We start from the raw sequence: 20,072 nt of genomic DNA, 5'->3' as shown, positions 1-20,072 counted from the left end.
ACACACACACACACACACACACACACACACACACACAAATTAACTCATTAAAAACAAACCAACAAACCAAACAGGAGAAAGCACCCCAGCAGAGAGGCAACGGAAATATCTTCATGGATAGCTAACTAAATAACTTGAAAATTACTAGACTTTGTTGTGTGTGGTTTTTTTTTTATTGTATCAGAAGCATCTTGTGGGCAGAATTATATATTATTCATTCAACATGACAAATACCTATGGCCAAACACATGCTTGTATATATTATGCCCTAAATAAATGTTTAATGAGTTAATGAATTACTGACTTATAAAAATAGATTAAAAGTGCACATTGTTTTAACTATAAGCTGTTTTATTGCTCATGTTATTGTGAGCCCTAAATAGTGTTCAAACAGGTATTTTTATTCCTTTAAACAAAAAGGGATATAGAGAGAGGAGATAACACAACTTCTGGGCTTAACTGGAGCACATATTTAATAAGTCTATATTTTAGAAACCATATAACAATGTTTCGCTTATCATTTTAATTCTATACTTTCAGATATAATATTTCCTTATTTTTATAATGCACAGAAAATAATTTGGTCAATTTTCCTCCGGTAAACTACAACTGGAAAAGTCAAGGTCAGAGAATATTTGAGTGATGAATAAGAATCAATCACAGACTTACAGCTGCCGCTATCTGACCTGCTGCCTTTTGGGTATGATCAATTGGGCAACTGGGGGATATCAACAAGAGAAGCTGACATACTGCACAACCAGGGCAGAGGCCAGAGTATACACATGTGTTTTTCTTTCTTTCTTTCTTTCTTTCTTTCTTTCTTTCTTTCAGAGAGTATTAAAAGTTACAGATGCTAAGAATTAGTACTGAGAATTAGCAGTGCAAATTTTTATGTAGTCCTTAAACTTTTAAGGCTCGTGAAACTGACAAACCAGATATTAGAGGTCTATTAATTCACAGTACTTAAAAATGATATTTAAAAAGTCACTCATTATAACTTAGTCACATTAAATATAAAAGCAAGTTAACAGTGAAAATGAACCATGATAGCAGTTAGATAAAGTTGTTTGATGCCCTTGGATGAGATATTCCTATGCTGATTATTTCCATAAGTGATCTTTATTTCTTCTTAATAAAATAACAAAAAGGAGTTACACATAACCATTTATATCTTTTTATAATTTCTACTATCAAAAACACTAGGATTCCAGAAGGCCATATTCAGAGATATTTATAGGATCCTAAAAGCCAAAATGATGAAGACCGGAGATAATAATTTACTACAAGAAATGTTCCTGGGCTACTGTAAGAACTGATGCAGAGCTGTTACCTCATCAGCATGCTATTTCTTTACTAAAGGACTTTTAAAAATGGAATTACTCTTTTGCAGAAGGCGAAATTTAACAGCATCCTCCTAAGCAAATTCAATTACCCCATTCAGAAAGAAGCCCACTGTACGCATGAAAATTAGGCTCAGTTGCAGTAGCATACTCTACTAAGACACTGCTACTTGAAAGCAGAGGTCACATAGCAGTCCTGCTTGGTCCTTTGGCTCCCAGTCAGCCTAAATGGACTGGGCATGGCATACCTGTAGTCCTAGCTGGCTGGGCAGCTGGAGCAAGAGGATCACAAAGTGGCGAGACTGTCAAATTTCTCTCTCACTTTCTCGGTCTCTATCAGAAATAGACTGACACAGCAGGCAAAAAATCAGTATATATTTGACATCTATTGACTCCTTCACTCAACAACAACAGAATGCTCTTCTCAAGCTAACATAAAATATTCATCAAGATAGATCACATTCTGAATGATAAAGCACATCTTAACATATTTAAAGAATAAAAATCACGCAATTTCTATTCTCAGGTCATATGGAATTAAACAGGAGAACAGTGACAGAAAAACAGCCAGGAAATTCCTAAGTATCTGGAGATTTAAAGCACATTTCTAAATAACACATGAGACAAAGAAGAAATCTTTTTTTCTTTTTTTTTTTGGAGAGATTTTTGCTATAGGGTACGTGTGCTTGCCAGACAGACAGAGAGAGACATAGAGACAGAAAGCGAGAAATCACTCCCTGGGAGGATGGTCATGCCGCAATCCCTTCTCCTCCATTCTCCTCTTGGGATCATGGGCACGCACGCACACGTGCCTGGTGTGAGTTTTAAGCCACCGGGTCCAGGACGCAATCTATGGTCGACTACGTGGGAGTCAAGCGACATAGCCATTAGGCTAACTGCTGGTTCCCAAAGAAGAAATCTTTTCCTTTTTTTTTTTTGGAGAGATTTTCACTGTAGCGCCCGGCGTGAGTTTTAAGCCACCGGGTCCGGGACACGAACCGCGGTCGACTACGTGGGAGTCCAGCGACATAGCCATTACGCAAACTGCTGGTTCCCCCAAAGAAGAAATCTTTAATAGATTGAAAAACTGTGGCACATATATACTATGGAATATCACTAAGTCAGAAGAAACAATGAGACCCTATCATTTGATTCGAAATAGATGAATATGGAAGGCTTAATGCTAAGTCAATTAAGCCAGACTTCAAGACACACACTGTGTATCCCCACTCAATATACATCAAATGGCTGCATTTTATGGCAGAAATGGAAAGATCTGAAGATATGATAGTAGGGAGGATAAATGTAGATACCAGAGACTGCAAGGGAGGGGAATAGATAGTAGAGGATAAGTAGGAAGGGCAAAGGGAAGAAACATTTAATAGAAAAAAGGAATGTAAAGTCCTCTATTGAAAATGATGTATGGCAATATCTCTGATTTGATGGTTATGTATTACATGCATATGTTGGAAAACCATACTGTGCACTATAGAGATGTACAATGAGGGGATATTAACCAAAACATCTGAGAACTCTTAAGAAAAAATAAACCACATTTGAATAAAGGAAAACACAGTTTACCAAAATGTGAAGAATGTAGAGAAAGCAGTGCTCACGGAGCAATTTACAGCATTGAATGCACTTATTAGAAAGGAAGAAAATTCTAAAATCAATGATCAATTGTCTACCTAGGAAACTACTGATAGTAAAAGCCCAAATTAAATCCAAGACAAAGATATATAAACCATCTGAATTTCTATACACTTGGAATAGAATAAGTAATACTTATGTAAGTAGAAGCCTTGTATACAGAACACTACAAATCACTGCTGAATGAAATCAAAGATTATGTAAATAAATGAAAATACTGTGTACATGGATGGAAAGACTTAATGTTGTTAAGAGGACATTACTTCCCAAAGTAATCTAAATGTTTAATGCAATTTCTATCAAAATTTCAGCTGTTGTTTTTTTGCGGTTGAGGTGGAAAAGATTTCAAACTTTACATAAAATTGTAAGGAAACACAAATAGATAATATAATCTTTAAAAAAAAGTTGAGGGATCAACAGATGGCATGGAGGTTAAGGCACTGGACTCCAATATGGTTAACCATGGTTTGATCCTGTACCCAGAGGCTTAAAAATTAGGTTGGGCACATGTATGTGAGTGCCAAAAATCCTGAGAGGATAATGGACGAGGAAGGATTTCAGCATGCCTATACCCTGTGAGGGATGATTTGTCACTTTTCTACTGTCCGTCTCTCTCAGAGAGTGCATGTGCCCTATGGCAAAACAAACAAACAAACAAAAAATCAAAACCGAAACAAAACAAAAACCACAAAATACAAAATGAAAAAGAAAAAGAAAAAAGAAAAAAAATAAAGTTGGAAGACTCAAATTTTGCAATTTCTAAACTGTAGACCAAGGTTCAGTATTAAATATGCTGTTCTACTGATACAGTAAAGACTTATAGATAAGCAAAATAGAATTAGAGTCTGAAATAAATACACATATAAAAGATCTTCCAAAAGTTTAAGGGAAAAGCATATCATTAAAAAATGCATAGATCTGAACATTTTTTCCACCAAAATAAATTCATACTTTAATTTCATTTTCCCACATATTTTTTGAAGTCTCGATGTGTGTGTGTGTGTATATGCATGTATTTTTTATTGATTTTTATTAACATGCTTACATTTAATTGAGAGAAATTTTCGTTTTAACAAATGACACTAGGAATATCTTGATAACCACAAGCTAAAGAGGGAAGTTGGACTCCTACTTTACACCATATAAAAAAATTAACTCAAAGTGGATTAGAAATGGAAATATAAGAGCTAACACTTTCAAACTTTTAGGAGGCAAAATACATGTAAATCCACATGACCTCACATTAGGCAGTGGTTTCATAAATATGATTCTAGCAGCACAAGCAACAAAGCTTCTTAAAACACATTACCTGGACTTTATCACCATTAAAACTTAATGCATTGGGACCAGCAGTTAGCATAATGGCTATGTTGCTGGACTCCTACATAGTCGACCACGGTTCGCATCCCAGACCCAGTGACTTAAAACTCAAACCAGGCGCGTGTGCGTGCGTGCCCAAGATCCCGAGAGGAGAATGGAAGAGAAGGGATTGCGGCGTGGCCATCTCCCCTGGGGGATAATTTCTTGTTTTCTCTCTCTCTGTCTGTCTGGCGAGTGCACACACCCTATAGCAAAAACCTCTCCAAAAAAAAAAAAAAACTTAATGCATTAAAGGACACTGTTAAGCAGGTGAAAAGACAACACATAATGAGAGAAAATATTTGCAAATTTTGTGTCTACAAAAGATCTAGTATTTAGGACATAGAAAATATTCACAACTCTTTACAACAAAACTGTAAGAATTCCAATTAGAAAATGGACATGGAACTTGAATAGACATTGTTCCAAAGATACACAAATGGCTGATATTTGCATGAAAAAAATATCCAGCATCATTAATCATTAGGGAAATGTTTTAATAGTTTATTCATCAAAGATGCATATGGATGGCAAATAAGCTCATGAGAAGATGCTCAAAAACATTCACTGGAGAAACGTAAAGTAAAATAAGGATAAGTTATTGGCCCAGCCTAGTGGTGAAATCCATAGCAAACTAAACTGTAGTGCCCGAGGTGCATGACTAAGTGCAAGTTTGGATCCTTGAGAGGCCTTGGAAACATGGCAGATATGTGAGCGCATGTCCAAGATCCTGAGAAAGTGACGCTCTGGAAGGAGGATATTGAGGGTTCTATCTCTCTCTCTCTCTCTCAGTCATGCACACCCACACATAAGTAGAAATAGAGAATACTGAAAATTTATATTGTATTGTTTTCTTCATATAAAATTCTTGCAAATGTGTACTAAACTAGAGTGGATAGAAAACAGATTAGTGTTTTTATGGAGACAGGGAATGAGAGATGGGATGAAGAATGAGTTATAATATGGCATGTAAAAACTTTTGGCATTGATGGGTTTTTTCTTTATCTTGATTACCATTATCACTTCATGGTGTATGCTTTAAAACATATTAAACTTGACACTTTAAATATGTTCAGTTTCTTTTTCTTTCTTTCTTTCTTTTTTTTTCTTTTCTTTCTTTTTTTTTCTTTCTTTCTTTTCTTTTTTTTTTTTTTGAGATTGTTTTGCTATAGGGCACGTGCACTTGCCAGAAAGACAGAGAGAGACAGAGAGACAGAAAGCGAGAAATCACCCCCTAGGGGAGATGGCTTCGCTGCAATCCCTTCTCCTCCACTCTCCTCTGAGGATCTTGGGCACAAACTCACATGTACTTGGCATGAGTTTAAGCCACCGGGTCTGAGACTCAAACTGCAGTTAACTATATGGGATTCCAGCAATGTCGCCATTACGCCAACTGCTGGTCTCTAAATATGTTCAGTTTATTTAATGTTGGTTTTACCTTAACACAGCTGTTGAAATATAAAATACATAAAAATATTTCTTAATATTTCACAAATAGTACTTCTACATCATCATTTGTTCATATTAAAGAAATCAAATAAAAAATAAGACTTAATTTTCCAACATTACTTGAGTAAGAAAATATAAAATCCTTATTTTTTCTTTACAAATTGACATTCTCACCATGAAACCTAACAATTATGTCCTTATATAATATTATTTGCATCCTGATCATTGTCCTTAGCTAATCATTTTATTGTATGCTTACTAATGATTGGAAGCAATTGTATATTTGTCACAAGGACAAAGAAACAAATAATAAAAGTTAAAGAACATATATAACTTTGAATGTATAAATTCTTTGACTTTTGTGTATTTTGTTTAAAAACTACATAACTTAGAATTTCTTCTACTTTTCAATTTATTTACTTTTACATTTTCCCACAAACATCTACTTTACATATTGAAATTGTTTTTGCTCACACTCCATAGTTCTCATTAGTTACTAAATAACTTTCTAATTTCACAAAACTGAATTTTAAAGATAATGTTAAAAATATTTGCTATAATTTTGACTGTGACTCTATAACAATAGGGACGGTAGAATTTTAAATAATTTTAAGAAAATATTTACATGTCAACTACTCAAACTGTTGAAAAGCAAACACCCAGCACACAATTCACACATAAACCTTTTCAAATCAGCCCTGCCTACCAAGTATTCTGTGATACATCATCTGCTAGGAAAGATCAGTCTCTTTTTCTTTCTTCAACGTCTTCCTCAAGATAATCCTCTGGTTCTGGCTGGTATCGCACGCATAGAGCTATGCCATGTCTTACACAGCATTGTTGTTAGTCACATAAAAAACTTCCTGAACAAGATAAACAAGTTTCTCTTCCTGTATTTTTTTTTTCTGAAGATTTATATGCCCTTGGTCCAAAATGTAGAGTTGTGTTATTTTAATATCAGTGTTTATGGAATATTTCTAGAATTTATCTTTCTGAAAGGAATTTAGGCTAAGACAGTCTTAATGTTATGGCATCATAGCATGTGATTAACAAAATAATTCATGCTTTTTATTCTAGAAACCAAGTAACCACAAACACAATGACTGGTAGGTAGTTCTTTGTATTATTCAATAATTATTTACAATTTATTATCTATTCTTCAGGAGAATTGTTACAAAAAATAATTCCTTCTTCTGTTTATATCCATCCAGCAATTTTAATTCTTCGAAAAACTGAAAATTGGTTCATAAAAATAAAAACAAAAAGTTCCTTTTACAAAATATTTGTGAATCCCACAATTATAACTTATTTATTCTGTGATATATGCTCTTAAAAAGGCTGATGATTGTCCTATTTGTAGGTTTTTGAGGAATCCCCATATTGTTTTCCATAGAGGCTATACTAATTTACATTTCCACCAGAAGTGTAGAAGGATTTCCTTTTCACCACAGCCTCACCAGTCCTGTTGTTTCCTTGATCAGAGTCATTCTGATTGGGGTTAAGTGGTATCTCATTTTGGTTTTGATTTGCATTTCCCTTAGGATAAGCTATGTTGAACATTTTTTCATATGCCTTTTGACCATTTGTATGTCTTCCTTAGAAATATTTCTGTTCAACTCAGTTTTTCATTTCTAAATTGGGTTATTTGTTTTGTTGTTGTTGTTGTTTTGTTTTGTTTTTTTGTGGGTGACCTATTGGAGTTCCCTGCGTAGTCTGAGTATCAATTCCTTATCTGACGTATAGCTTCAAATATTTTCTTCCATTCTGATGGTCATCTCTTCATTCTAATTATTGTTTCCTTTGCTATACAGAAGCCTTTTAGCTGATGTAGTTTCACTTGTCTATTTTTGGTATGTTACTGTACTTGAAGAGTCTTGTTTAAGAAATCTTTGCCTACTCCAATATCTTCAGGTGTTCCCTTGTGTTTACCACCAGTACTTTCATAGTTTTAGCTTTTACATTTAGATGTTTGATCCAGTTTAAGTTCACTTCTGTCAATGGTGAGAAAGAGTGATCCAGTTTAATTTTTCTGCGGGTGTGTATACCGTTCTTTTAGCACCATTTGCTGAAGAGATTTTATTTTCTTCATTGCATTGTCTTGTGCCTTTTGTCAAAAATCAATTGGCTATATGTTTAGGGTTTATTTATGGAGTCTCTGTTCTGTTCCATTGGTCTGCATGTCTATTTCATGCTAGTAGCATGTTGCTTTCATTTTCACAGTTTTGTAATATGTTTTGAGGTCAAGAAGAGAGGTGTCTCCTACTTTGTTCTTTCTGCACAGTATCCTCTTTGACCCAATAATCTTACTCCTTGGTATTTACCCAGAGGACAGGAAAATACTCTGTTGGAAAGACACTTGTACATTTGTATTCATTGCAGTGTTATTCGCAATTGCTAAGATGTAGAATGAACCCAAGTGCCCAAGAATGGATGACTCGAGTGAAAAAATATCTGACCCGTATACACTATGGAATATTAGGCATAAGAAACAATGAGACAATGTTATTTGATACAAAGTGGATGAACATGGAAGATTTCATGCTAAGCAAAGTAAAACAGACTATGAAAGACAAACACTATGTCCCATATTAACATAAATGGAATGTCTGCAATCTATGACAGAAATGGAAAGACCTAAAGCTATAATAAGAAAGACAAATGTGAATATCAGACACTTTAGGGAGAGGGGTGGATAATAAGAGTGGGTGGGAGGTGGTGAAGGAGGAAGTACTTGACAAATATAAGAATAAAAGTTCTCCAGAGGAAAAAATTTGAATATGGTAATATGTCCGATTTCATGGTAACATAATGCATATATTTGAAGATTGTCAGTATTTTTTTTTTGGAGAGGTTTTTTGCTACAGGGTGTGTGCGCTGGCAAGAAAGACAGAGAGAGACAGAGAGATAGAAAGCGAGAAATCACTCCCCAGGAGGGATGGCCACGCCTCAATCCCTTCTCTGTTATCCTCTTGGGATCCTGGGCACACACACACTCATGCCCCGTGTGAGTTTAAGCCACTGGGTCCAGGACTCAAACCGTGGTCGGTTGCATGGGAGTTCAGCGACATAGCCATTACGCTAACAGCTGGTCCCAAGATTGTCAGTATTTTTAAGCATGTTATCATTGAAAAAATAGCATCCAATTAATGTATCTCTTCAAGGGAGTCTACTATATGTCATATATAAATAAATGCAGTTATTCACTAAAGAAAAAATGATAAACATATTTTACTTAAAGTATAATTGTCATCCTGAGGAGTGAAGTCAGAAGATAAATCAGACTTTAGGTGATTCTTAAATCAAAATTTTACTGCTAAAATTAATATTTATTTACTATTTTACTTTATATGTTTTGCTATTCAATTTAATATAACCAAATTATGGAGTGAGAAGTCCTTCTACATACATGTAATATTCTTAAATCATTTCAATTTTTAAGAGGCATTAATTTCTCCAAATTATGAGTTATTATAAAATGGAAAATATTATCTTTATTCCCTGTAATAATTTTATCTTAAAAATTTGGTGATTCAACCATATTATTATGAGTTATTCAGAGGCCAGTTAAAAATATTAATACTTATTGTATATTTATTAATTAACCTATTCTCATGTCAATTTATACTTTAATTTTTTAAATACTAACGACACTCTTCTGAATTATTTTGTATTCAAAAGAGAGGACAATTATTTAAAATTCTCTTATTCAATTCAATTTTACTTTGAAGTATGACAATAAATCTAAGTTTTATCTTATACTATGTATTAAAGGACAAGTGTCCATAGTATATAATTATTATGACAAATTTCAGATTTTGTTAATACATGACTAATAAACCAGTGAACTTTCTAACCAGTGAACTTTTTTCTTTTTTTTTTTTTTTTTTTTTTTTTTTTGCTATAGGGCATGTACACTTGTTGGAGACAGAAAGAGAGAAAGAAAGACAAAGAGGGAAAAGTGAGAAATTGTCCCCCAGGGAAGTTGACCATACACAATCCCTTCTCTTCCATTCTCCTCTTGGGATTTCAGGTATGTGTGCTTGCATGCCCGACATGATTTTCAAGCCACAAGGTTGGGGACTTGGACTATGTAGCCAACCATTTGGGATCCAGACTCTTAAACTCCATGCCACCTGTTGGCCCCTAACCTGTCAACTTTTAACATTAAAAGTTTGTGTGCTGGGTCCAGCAGTTGGTGTAATGGCTATGTTGCTGGATTCCCATGCAGTCGACCACAGATTCAGGACCTAGTGACTTGAACTCCTGCTAGGTGTGTGTGCATGTGTGCCCAAGATCTTGAGAGGAGAATGGAGGAGAAGAGATTATGGCATGGCAATTCCCCTCTGGGGAGTCATTTCTTGCTTCCTGTCTCTCTGTCTTTCTGGCATGAACACTCACCCTATAGCAAAATCCTCTCAAAAAAAAAATGTTTGTATGCCAGTTGAAATACTGGTGGTTTAGTTAAAAAATAATTTAATAAAAACTCTTGGCATAGGAAAAAATGCAAGTGAAAATTTAAAATATTAATCATATATATATATATATATATATATTTACATAGAGTAAAAATACAAACATGGACATACACCAAACACACACATATACACACACACAACATGAAACCAAACTTTCACACACCCAACTTATCTGGTGACACATTTATAGATAATGTGTAAAGGATTAGTATGTGAGGATCTTCAAAATTTTTAGGGAAAATTTTATAAAAATACAAGCATGAATTTTAAAATTTGGGCACTAAAATAAACTCATAATTTAATTCCATTTTCCATGAATGTTTTGAAATACTTTCACATTTAGAATTTTTAGAGAGATTTTGCTATAGGGTGCATGTGTTCACCAGAGAGACAAAGAGACAAAAGTGAGAAATCATCCCCCAAGGAGAATGGCCATGCCATCATCTCTTCTCCTTCATTCTCCTCTTGGGATCTTGGGCACACATGCACACACAACAAGCATGAGTGTTAAACTGTCAAGTCCGGGACTCAAACCGTGGTCTACTACATGGAAATCCAGTGATACAACCATTACACCATCTGCTCGTCCCACATATTTAGCTTTTACATAAAGAAAATATCTTTGTATTTACACCTTTATACATTTAAAGTTACCTAAAGATTTGATACCCAGTTATACACCACTTATGAAAGCATAATCACTCACAGATTTTTTTCAAGAACTTATTCTCAGAAACCATTTATATTATTTTAGAAAACTTGCATTATATTAATTACAATATGTTAAATCAATCTGTAACATCTATATCCTGTAAATATAAATATTTTATATTTATTTATGTTTATCACAATTTTTTTTGAGAGGCTTTTGCTATAGAGCACATTCACTCACCAGAAAGACAGAGAGAGACAGAGAGACAGAAAGCAAGAAATCACCCCACAGGGGGATATGGCCATGCCGCAATCCCTTTTCCTCCATTCTCCTCTCAGGATCCTGGGCACACATGCACACGTGCCCAGCATGAGTTTAAGACACTGGGTCCAGGACTCAAACCACAGTCAGCTACATGGGAGTCCAATTACATAGCCACTGCACCAACTGCTGGTCCCATGTTTATCACAAATTGTTAATAGTTTATTATTAACAATCTTTTCTACTATCTATGTTGAACATTCTTTTTTTTTTTCAAGAATAATTGTTCATAAGATAAAGGAAACATCTATTCAGAACATAAAGGGGCAAAAAACTGAGGTAATTATAAAATGTAAAAATTATTATCAGCATCGAGGAGAAATGAAAGTATACTTTGAAAATAAATATTAGTATAAAATAATAAAAATATATATTTTTGTAATATATATTTAATTTATATCATTTTAATATTATAATTTTATAATTTATATAGTTAGAAATAATTAAGATATAAATGAAATATAAATTCTCCTCCATTCAATTTATTTGATTTCAGTACTCTTGATTGAACACGTGTGCTAGTTTTTCTACTATGGTAAGTATAAATGTTTAAAAAAACAGAAAATTAGATATTTTAGTATTAGGGTATTAAGAATTTTATATGAATATCTTAATTTAGATTAAGCCCAGGCTTGGAGACACATTCTTATTTTATTTATTATTTTAAAATATTTTTAAATTTCATTTTCTTTTGTACATTCAATCACGTTATTTAGCTTACAAAGTGAATATTTCAACATGTGAACATTTCTCCATAGTCCAGTTGATAAAACTATAAAATTATCTTCAATAGATAATACCAATTCTTTGTCCCATTATTGCTTTGCCTCTCTATTTTTCTTCAGCAAATGGTGCTGGAAAAACTGGATTTCTACCTGCAGAAAGATGAATCTGAACCCCTACCTGTCACCTTTGACAAAAATCAACTCAAGGTGGATCAAAGATCTAAACCTAAGACCTCAAACTATAAAACTGCTCCTGGAAAACACTGGGGAAACTCTGGGAGGCATTGGGATAGGCCCACGAACAGATGAATTGAGACACACTCTAAACATATTTTTAAAATTTCTCAAAAATTCCATATTCAAAGTATAAAAATTGACTAAGTAATTCAGTTGGCTTTGGATATTCTGTAAACTTTATGAGTTGTTTGGTTATATTTGGCATAAAGGAAAACAGAACCAAACTGGAGTTGCACAAAATACTGAGACTTCATTCCCACCAAATAATTTTTAAAACTTCCAGTTTCAAAACATGGAGTACTTGTTCACACAAAGATACTTGAAAGTGAAAGAGACAGTGAGAGTGGCAGTTCAGCAATGAACACATGATATGTTATTCCCCGTGGCTCTATCAAATACTGGAGAAACTTCAACCTCTAAGGCAAGATGTTTATTTCCTGGCCGAGAACATTGGGATAAACCCAATTATCAGACTAGTTCTGTATTTTCAGCTGCAGGGAGAGCCTTAGAGTGAATCCAGTCTTTGAGCTATGGCAGCAGGGTAAGCAAAAGCTCTAAACAAGGACACAACCTACTGGTGGGCTTTACAGGTAGAAGGAACCTCCGTGTCAGCTAGAGAAGGTCAAAGAAGTTTGTTTTAAATCATGAAGTACTCCATAGCTAAAGCATGTGGCTTTGCCTCCCCTATAAAAACAAACAAACAAACAAAAAACCACAGAACAGATCAGAGCTAGGACACTCGGTCTGTTTGACCCCTGCTTTTACTTGTCTTTTTCTCAATCCACAGCCCTTTCCCTGGAGGTACGCTCTCTCTTCACCCTCCGGCAGGGCCATTAAGCCTTTTTGCAGTTTTGTGGTGCTAGTCACCATTAATCCTTTTGGAAACTTGGTGAAATCTGCTAAAAAAGTCCTGAAGAATATAATTTTTTTTAAAAAAGATTGGCAAGGCCATATTACATTATGATTTAGAGCCAAAATATTTAAGCCTTTGCATTTTCATGAATTACTAGTGGTGGACGATGACACATCCATGTGATTGAAGTGTTGTGAGGGAAATAAAAATCTTGCAGTAGTAGCAAAGAAGTGATGTATGTATTAACTATTTCCTGGTTCTTGTTACTCTTGTAAAATCTTTGATCAAATTTTAAAAATGAATGAAAGATACTGATTTTTCTCAATCTAAGGGCACAAATGTTATCTTCTCAGTAGCAGAAAATATTTGACATTACTGCCATTCTCCTAGTTGAAAGAACAGGTTAGCTGGGTTCTTTTTTTTTTTATTAGAGAGATTTTTGTGATATGGTGTGTTTTTATGCTGGAGAGAGAGAGAGAGAGAGAGAGAGAAATCACCCCTGGGGGGGATGACCACACTGCAATTTCTTCTCCTCCATTCTCCTTTCAGGATTTTAGGCACACATGTACATGCACTTGGTGTGAGTTTAAGGCCACCGAATCCAGGACTCGAACCATGGTCAGCCATGTGAGAGTTTAGTGACAGAACCATTACACCATTTGCTAGTCTCTCTTTGGGTTCTTTATAATTTTAGTTTATTGGCTAGTATAAGGAGGACATGTCTGACACATTTTCCATGGAAATACTTCAGCAACGAATGGTGAAAATCTACCTAGTTTTATCTGGTAATGACACAATGTGGGTAGAGTTTTTATAAGTCTGCTAATCTGTGTTTCAATATCAAGACTTAAGGCTGACACCATGTCTTTCTTAAATGTGAGCAAACTAGACTCAACTATGCTCAACCAATATTCTTTCTGCTGACTTTCATTTAAAATATTTTAATATATGTTTTATTATTAAATTTACTCAAAAAGCATTCATACAAATATTTGAATTTTAACACACTTAAGAAAGAACAACAAAATGTTTAAATATCGATTCCTTTGATGATATAAGGTTAATGACAGAGCGTATCACAACATATTCTTGGGTCTGTAGTTATTTTTAAGTCATTCTGTTGAGGGTTCCCGAAATCAAATAAAACTGCCTCTACTTAAGAATTCTTGGAAGGTGAATGTCTGAAATCAAATTCTCAAATGAATCCTGGACCAGCAATAGTAAACACAGAGACTCCTTAAACTTCAGAGCAAATACATGATTCAAGTGTTGGTCAGAATTTACTGACTGTGTATTTATCTTTTCTTTTCACAGACTCGCTCATGCAACATTACTACTTCTCTTTACAAGCATACATTAATTGCCTTTTCTTTACCCAGAACGGTTTTAGATGCCAAGAAACAACATAAAAATATTTAATATCTCACTCTTTCGGGGAAATTTTATTTTGAAGATGTTGATTTTCAGTAGAAGTAACCGGTAGAAGATGAGTAGGATTTTTCAAAAGTCATTTGTTTATAACCTATATAAATCCTACAGAAGAATTCAAATATTTGCTCATGTTTTTAGAGATAAGCACTAAAGAAAATAAGACTTAATTTTTCAATTAAGAATTTAGAAGCATGATACACAGAAATATTAAAATATAGTACTTCAAAAAAACACAGGCTCGGGAACCAGCAGTTAGCGTAATGGCTATGTTGCTGGATTCCCACGTAGTCGACCGTGGTTCACGTCCCGGACCCGGTGGCTTAAAACTCACGCCGGGTGCGTGTCCGTGCATGCCCAAGATCTCAAGAGGAGAATGGAGGAGAAGGGATTGCGGCGTGACCATCCCCTCTGGGGGGTGATTTCTTGCTTTCTGTCTCTATGTCTCTGTCTGTCTGGCGAGCGCATGTGCCCTATAGCGAAAACCTCTCCAAACAAAAAAAAAACCACAGGTTTTAAATATTTTCATTTTTTCTTTTTTTGATACTATGCTAAGACATTAAGAAAAAACTACATTCATTTTTTTTTGAGAAAGTCTATTATCTGTTCATGTAAATGAGATTTTTCAGTATTTGTTTAGGTACAGATACAGAATCCCAAAGTATTAAAATGCTATAATGAGGATCTATTCTATTTTTTAGAAGCTAACTTACCTTCATATCATGATTTCTATATCTGCATCACTGAGCAAATCGAGTAGTTACAGACTGCAGTTAAGGACTGCAAGTGAATGAAGGAAATTAAAAACAACTTATAGCCAAAATTACTTTGTTTAGCGCATTCTGTTTTAGTTGTAGCAAAATGAAAAAAAAAATACCATGACAAATCTTTAAGAGTATGGTACAATGTTTTAAAACTCTAAACATAACGTCATAAAGGAGATCTCTTGAGCTTTTCATCTTGCATGTCTATAAACCCTACAAACTGTAAAGATCAGCTCTCCTTTTTGCCTGCCCAACACCTGCAACAACCATTCTATGGGCTTTGTTATATGTCTTGTAGCCAGGACTGCAGGCATCTAAGGTGGCAATGGAAACCGCCAGGAATCTTCTACGTTTTCTCTGTAATTGACAGATCTTAGTTTTGTTATCCAGGCCTATAGCTTTGTCTCTCTCCTTTTGAGTCTCTGTGCCTCAGAGGTTTTTCATTACTTACTATTGCATTCAGGTGTTTCCTCCTGGTTCCTCTAGCTGCAGTGGAACTATTTATCAGTTGTTTGGTCCTTCCTTGTGGAAGGGAGGTGCACTGACTATCTCTAGTTGGCTGTCTTCTTTCTGTGTCTACATGTGTTAACATTTTTTTCTCCATGTTACTCTTTTGGACCCAATTTTATTCTTATAACAAAAGGAATTTATTGATACCCACAATGAGCACAAAATAAAACTATTTAAATATAATATTGTACACACATATGCACAAAGAATTTCTTTTTTAAAAAATTATTTGTTTAATTTTATTTATTCATTCATTTATTTTAATTTGGCCAGACATACACACACACATGCACACACACACACACACACACACACACACACACACAGAAAGAGAGAGAGAGAGAGAGAGAGAGAGAGAGAAAGTGAGAAAGTAAGTCACTAGCTCCAGGACTTGAACCATGGTCAGCCATGTGGGAATGTCCAGTGCCTTAACCACCATGCCACCTGCTGGTCCCCTGCACAAAGAATTTCTAAATGTAAATAATTTTATGGTTGTGAATGTTGAATTAAGACTCAAAAATGTTTTTTTCTTTGTGGGGGGGATTTTTGCTATAGGTAGAGCAAAAGAGGGACAGAAAGTGAGAAATCACCCTCCCACCACATTGCAATCCTTTCTCCTCCATTTTCCTGTCGAGATCTTGGGCACACAAGCACAAGTGCCCAGAGTGAGTTTTAAGCTGCAAGGTATAGAACACGAACCATGACAAACTACGTGGGAGTCCAGTGACGTAACCATTATGCCATCTGCTGGTCTCCTAAAATGTTTCTTACTGTGAAGTTTTGAATAGGTGACCGAGTTATTTTGACATTAGATCAGAATCTGTGTTGTACTTCAATAACCAAAAGCAAATATGTTTCTTATCCAGAAAATATTTATTAAAAATATTTGTAATAAGGAGTAGCTAGGGATTAAAAATAAGATGCATAGAGCCTACATTGCTTTAACTTGGAATGGCACTAAGTTAAATGAACACTCCTGAAGGACTTTAGGAAAGTCAATCAATTCTCATTCACCATTTGCTTAAGTGAGGAAATAAGGTAAATTATTTAAAATAGGCAGCCTATATTCTTCAACAATATTATCTGCGAAGGACAAAGTACCCTTGATTTGAAGTTTTCTTGTTTTTAATCAGTCAGTATTATATCTATTTTATGAGAGACCTATTTTAACTTGGTCTTTTAGGCTTAATATTTATGATCTGAATGAAATAGATCTCAATTGGAATGTAATCAAGAGGACATTTTCTAATGAAGGAATTAGCTCCAAGGGAGTTATAAATTTTTTATCTTGAGATTTTATAGAACATGGCTGATTTTCTAAGAGAAATAAGAAAAAAGACCAGCTTTCATGTTACAAGAATGTGATGTTCTTTTGTATACTGTGATTACAAAGATAACATAATATTTCTTTGCAAAAGGATGCATTGGAATGCTTTCCCTCTGAATTTTGTACTTAAGTACATGGGAAACGTGTAAGTCCTAATAGTAAGTTAAAGAACAAATTAAGTCTTTCTCTAGCATTTAAACAAGTATTCTGATAGAAAACCTAACATCCACAGGCAATTCTCAGATTCATCGTGCATACACATGGGTATTAAGACAAAACCTGATACTTTATTATCTCTTATTCTGTAACTTTAAAAAGAATATAAAATGTTTTTTTAAATATTAAAGAAATATATAACTTGTAGGTTCTTATAAAGCACAGCCCTAAAGAGTTTGCCATGTCAAGACGTAGAAGCCAAAACAAGGTCATCTTTCTTTTTTTTTTTTTTTTTTTAAGTGTCTTTATTACCGTGAGTCAATAGTCAGTGTTATTACAAATATTTGCTGGATTTTATAACTACAAAGCAATTTGAGGCAATGAGACAAGTATGAACAACAGTAATCATAATTTAGTACAGAATGTAATGCGAAAGAGAAAAACAACGAAATTGTAGCTGCAAAAAATGAATAGTTGATAATTATTGTTGAGCAGAAAGAAGAGTTCTGAGAAGTGACCTTTTACTTCAATTAGAAAGATAACTTGGATTTCAAGTGCTAGAAATGGCACATGAATGGGCATGTATTTGAAGACAGGGCAGGGTTAGGTTCCTGCATGAGGAAGGAAAAGCATGTGTAAGAAAGGGAGGCTCTTTCAGTCTGAAAAACAGATCAAGGAAAATGGAGGTAGAACTGCTGAATTCAATTCCAGGGGATATGCTGTACTTGCTGGGACTTCTCAATGGAGAGGAGATACGGGCAAATGATAATCTGTCTAGTAAGGCTAGGAAAGAAGAGCCAACGGTCTTGAAAGCTAACCTAACTTACATATTTACTGAATGATATTAATAGAGAGACCTCAAACGGTTTTCTTTTCTTGTGATAAAATATGTAAAACACAAAATTTAACAACATTGGGAACCAGCAGTTAGCGTAATGGCTATGTCGCTGGACTCCCACGTAGTCGACCGCGGTTCGTGTCCCGGACCCGGGGGCTTAAAACTCACGCCGGGCGCGTGTGCATGCATGCCCAAGATCCCGAGAGGAGAATGGAGGAGAAGGGATTGCGGCGTGACCATCCCCCCTGGGGGGTGATTTCTCGCTTTCTGTCTCTATGTCTCTCTCTGTCTGTCTGGCGAGCACACGCGCCCTACAGTGAAAATCTCTCTCAAAAACAAAAAAAAATGAACAACATTTAAGTGTACAATTCAGTGGTATTCAGTATATTCCTGATATTGTGCAACAATTACCACTGTCCCTTAGGAGAATAATGAATAATGCTATTATATATTTTATTTAATATCAGCAATTTAAATTTTTCCAGAAAGTGCATGTGCTCATGAGAAAGAGAGAGAAATAGAGAGAAAAAGAGAAAGTGAGAAAGCACCCCCCTCCCCCATGGAGGATGTTCATAAAGCAATTCCTTCTCCTTCATTTCTCCCTCCTTCCAGGATTTTAGATGGATGGACGGACACACACACACACACACACACACACACGGGAACATGATGTATTTTTCTTTTTTTTTGGAGAGGTTTTTTTTGCTGTGACAGAGACAGACAGACAGAGACAGAGAGACAGAAAGCGAAAAATCACCCCCCAGGTGAGATGGCCACGCCACAATCCCTTCTCCTCCATTCTCCTCTTGGGATCTTGGGCACGTGCCTGGCGTGAGATTTAAGCCACTGGGTCCGGGACGCAAACTGTGGTCGACCACGTGGGAGTCCAGCAACATAGCCATTACGCTAATCTGTTCCCACCTGATGTGTTTTTCAAGCCACCAGTTCCAGGGCTTCAGCCACACAGTCTTCCACGTGGGAGCCAGCTGCCTTAACCACCATGCCTTCGGCTGACCTACAATCTTAAAAAAAAAAAAAAAAATGGGGTCACTTCCTTTATTCTTTCTCTTTGAAGAAATTTATTCAGTTTACTGGATGTCTTTATATATGTATATTTGAAAAGCAACCCCTTGAAGAAGATGAATATGTGTATACCCTTCATTTGATTATTGTATACTATATGCATGCCATGAATAAGCCACACTCTACCCCACAGAGAGACACATTGAGAGTATGGAAGTAGAACTCATAATTAAAGAAAATAAAAAAGAAACAGACAACACACATTCATTTTGAAGGCAGAAGCCTAGATTGTTTCTTATCTTTATTTCTCCTCTCATCATAGATGAGCCATTTAACTTCTTTTGGTTTATGCATGTTCATTTGTAAATTTAAAATATTAAACTACATGATCAGTAAAATTCTGTTTAGATGCAAACTGGACATGTAACCTGTGAAGTCTCACAAAGCATTAAGCTTAGCATGGGGCCCTGCCAATTGTACACTAGTTCTTTAGAAAAATAATTGTGATACTTATGACTAAATGAGTTGAGCGAGATCCTTAAAGCTATCCTCCTTTTTTTTTCTTTCTTTTTTTTTTTGGAGAGGTTTTTGCTATAGGGTGTGTGCACTCACCAGAAAGACAGAGAGAGACAGAGAGACAGAAAGTGAGAAATATCACCCTCCGCCCCCCTCCCCCTGCCCCACGGCCAGGGGGGAAGACCACGCTGCAATCCCTTCTCCTCCATCCTCCTCTTCGGATCTTGGGCATGCATGCACACGCGCCTGGCATGAATTTAAGTCACCAGGTCCGGGTCTAGAACCGTGGTCAACTACCTGGGAGTCCAGTGACATAGCCATTACACCAACTGCTGGTCCCCTCCTTGTGTTTTGTTACCACATAGAAAAATAAATTTTTAAGAAAAGGAATGCAGATAAGTTTTAAAAAAAAAAGCTCTCACCCCTCCATCCCTATACACAGAGCACTA

This window comes from Tupaia chinensis, unplaced genomic scaffold (genome assembly GCF_000334495.1).
Source record: "Tupaia chinensis unplaced genomic scaffold, TupChi_1.0 Scaffold000690_1, whole genome shotgun sequence".
Taxonomy (NCBI): Eukaryota; Metazoa; Chordata; class Mammalia; order Scandentia; family Tupaiidae; genus Tupaia; species Tupaia belangeri.
This window is presented reverse-complemented; position numbering follows the sequence as displayed.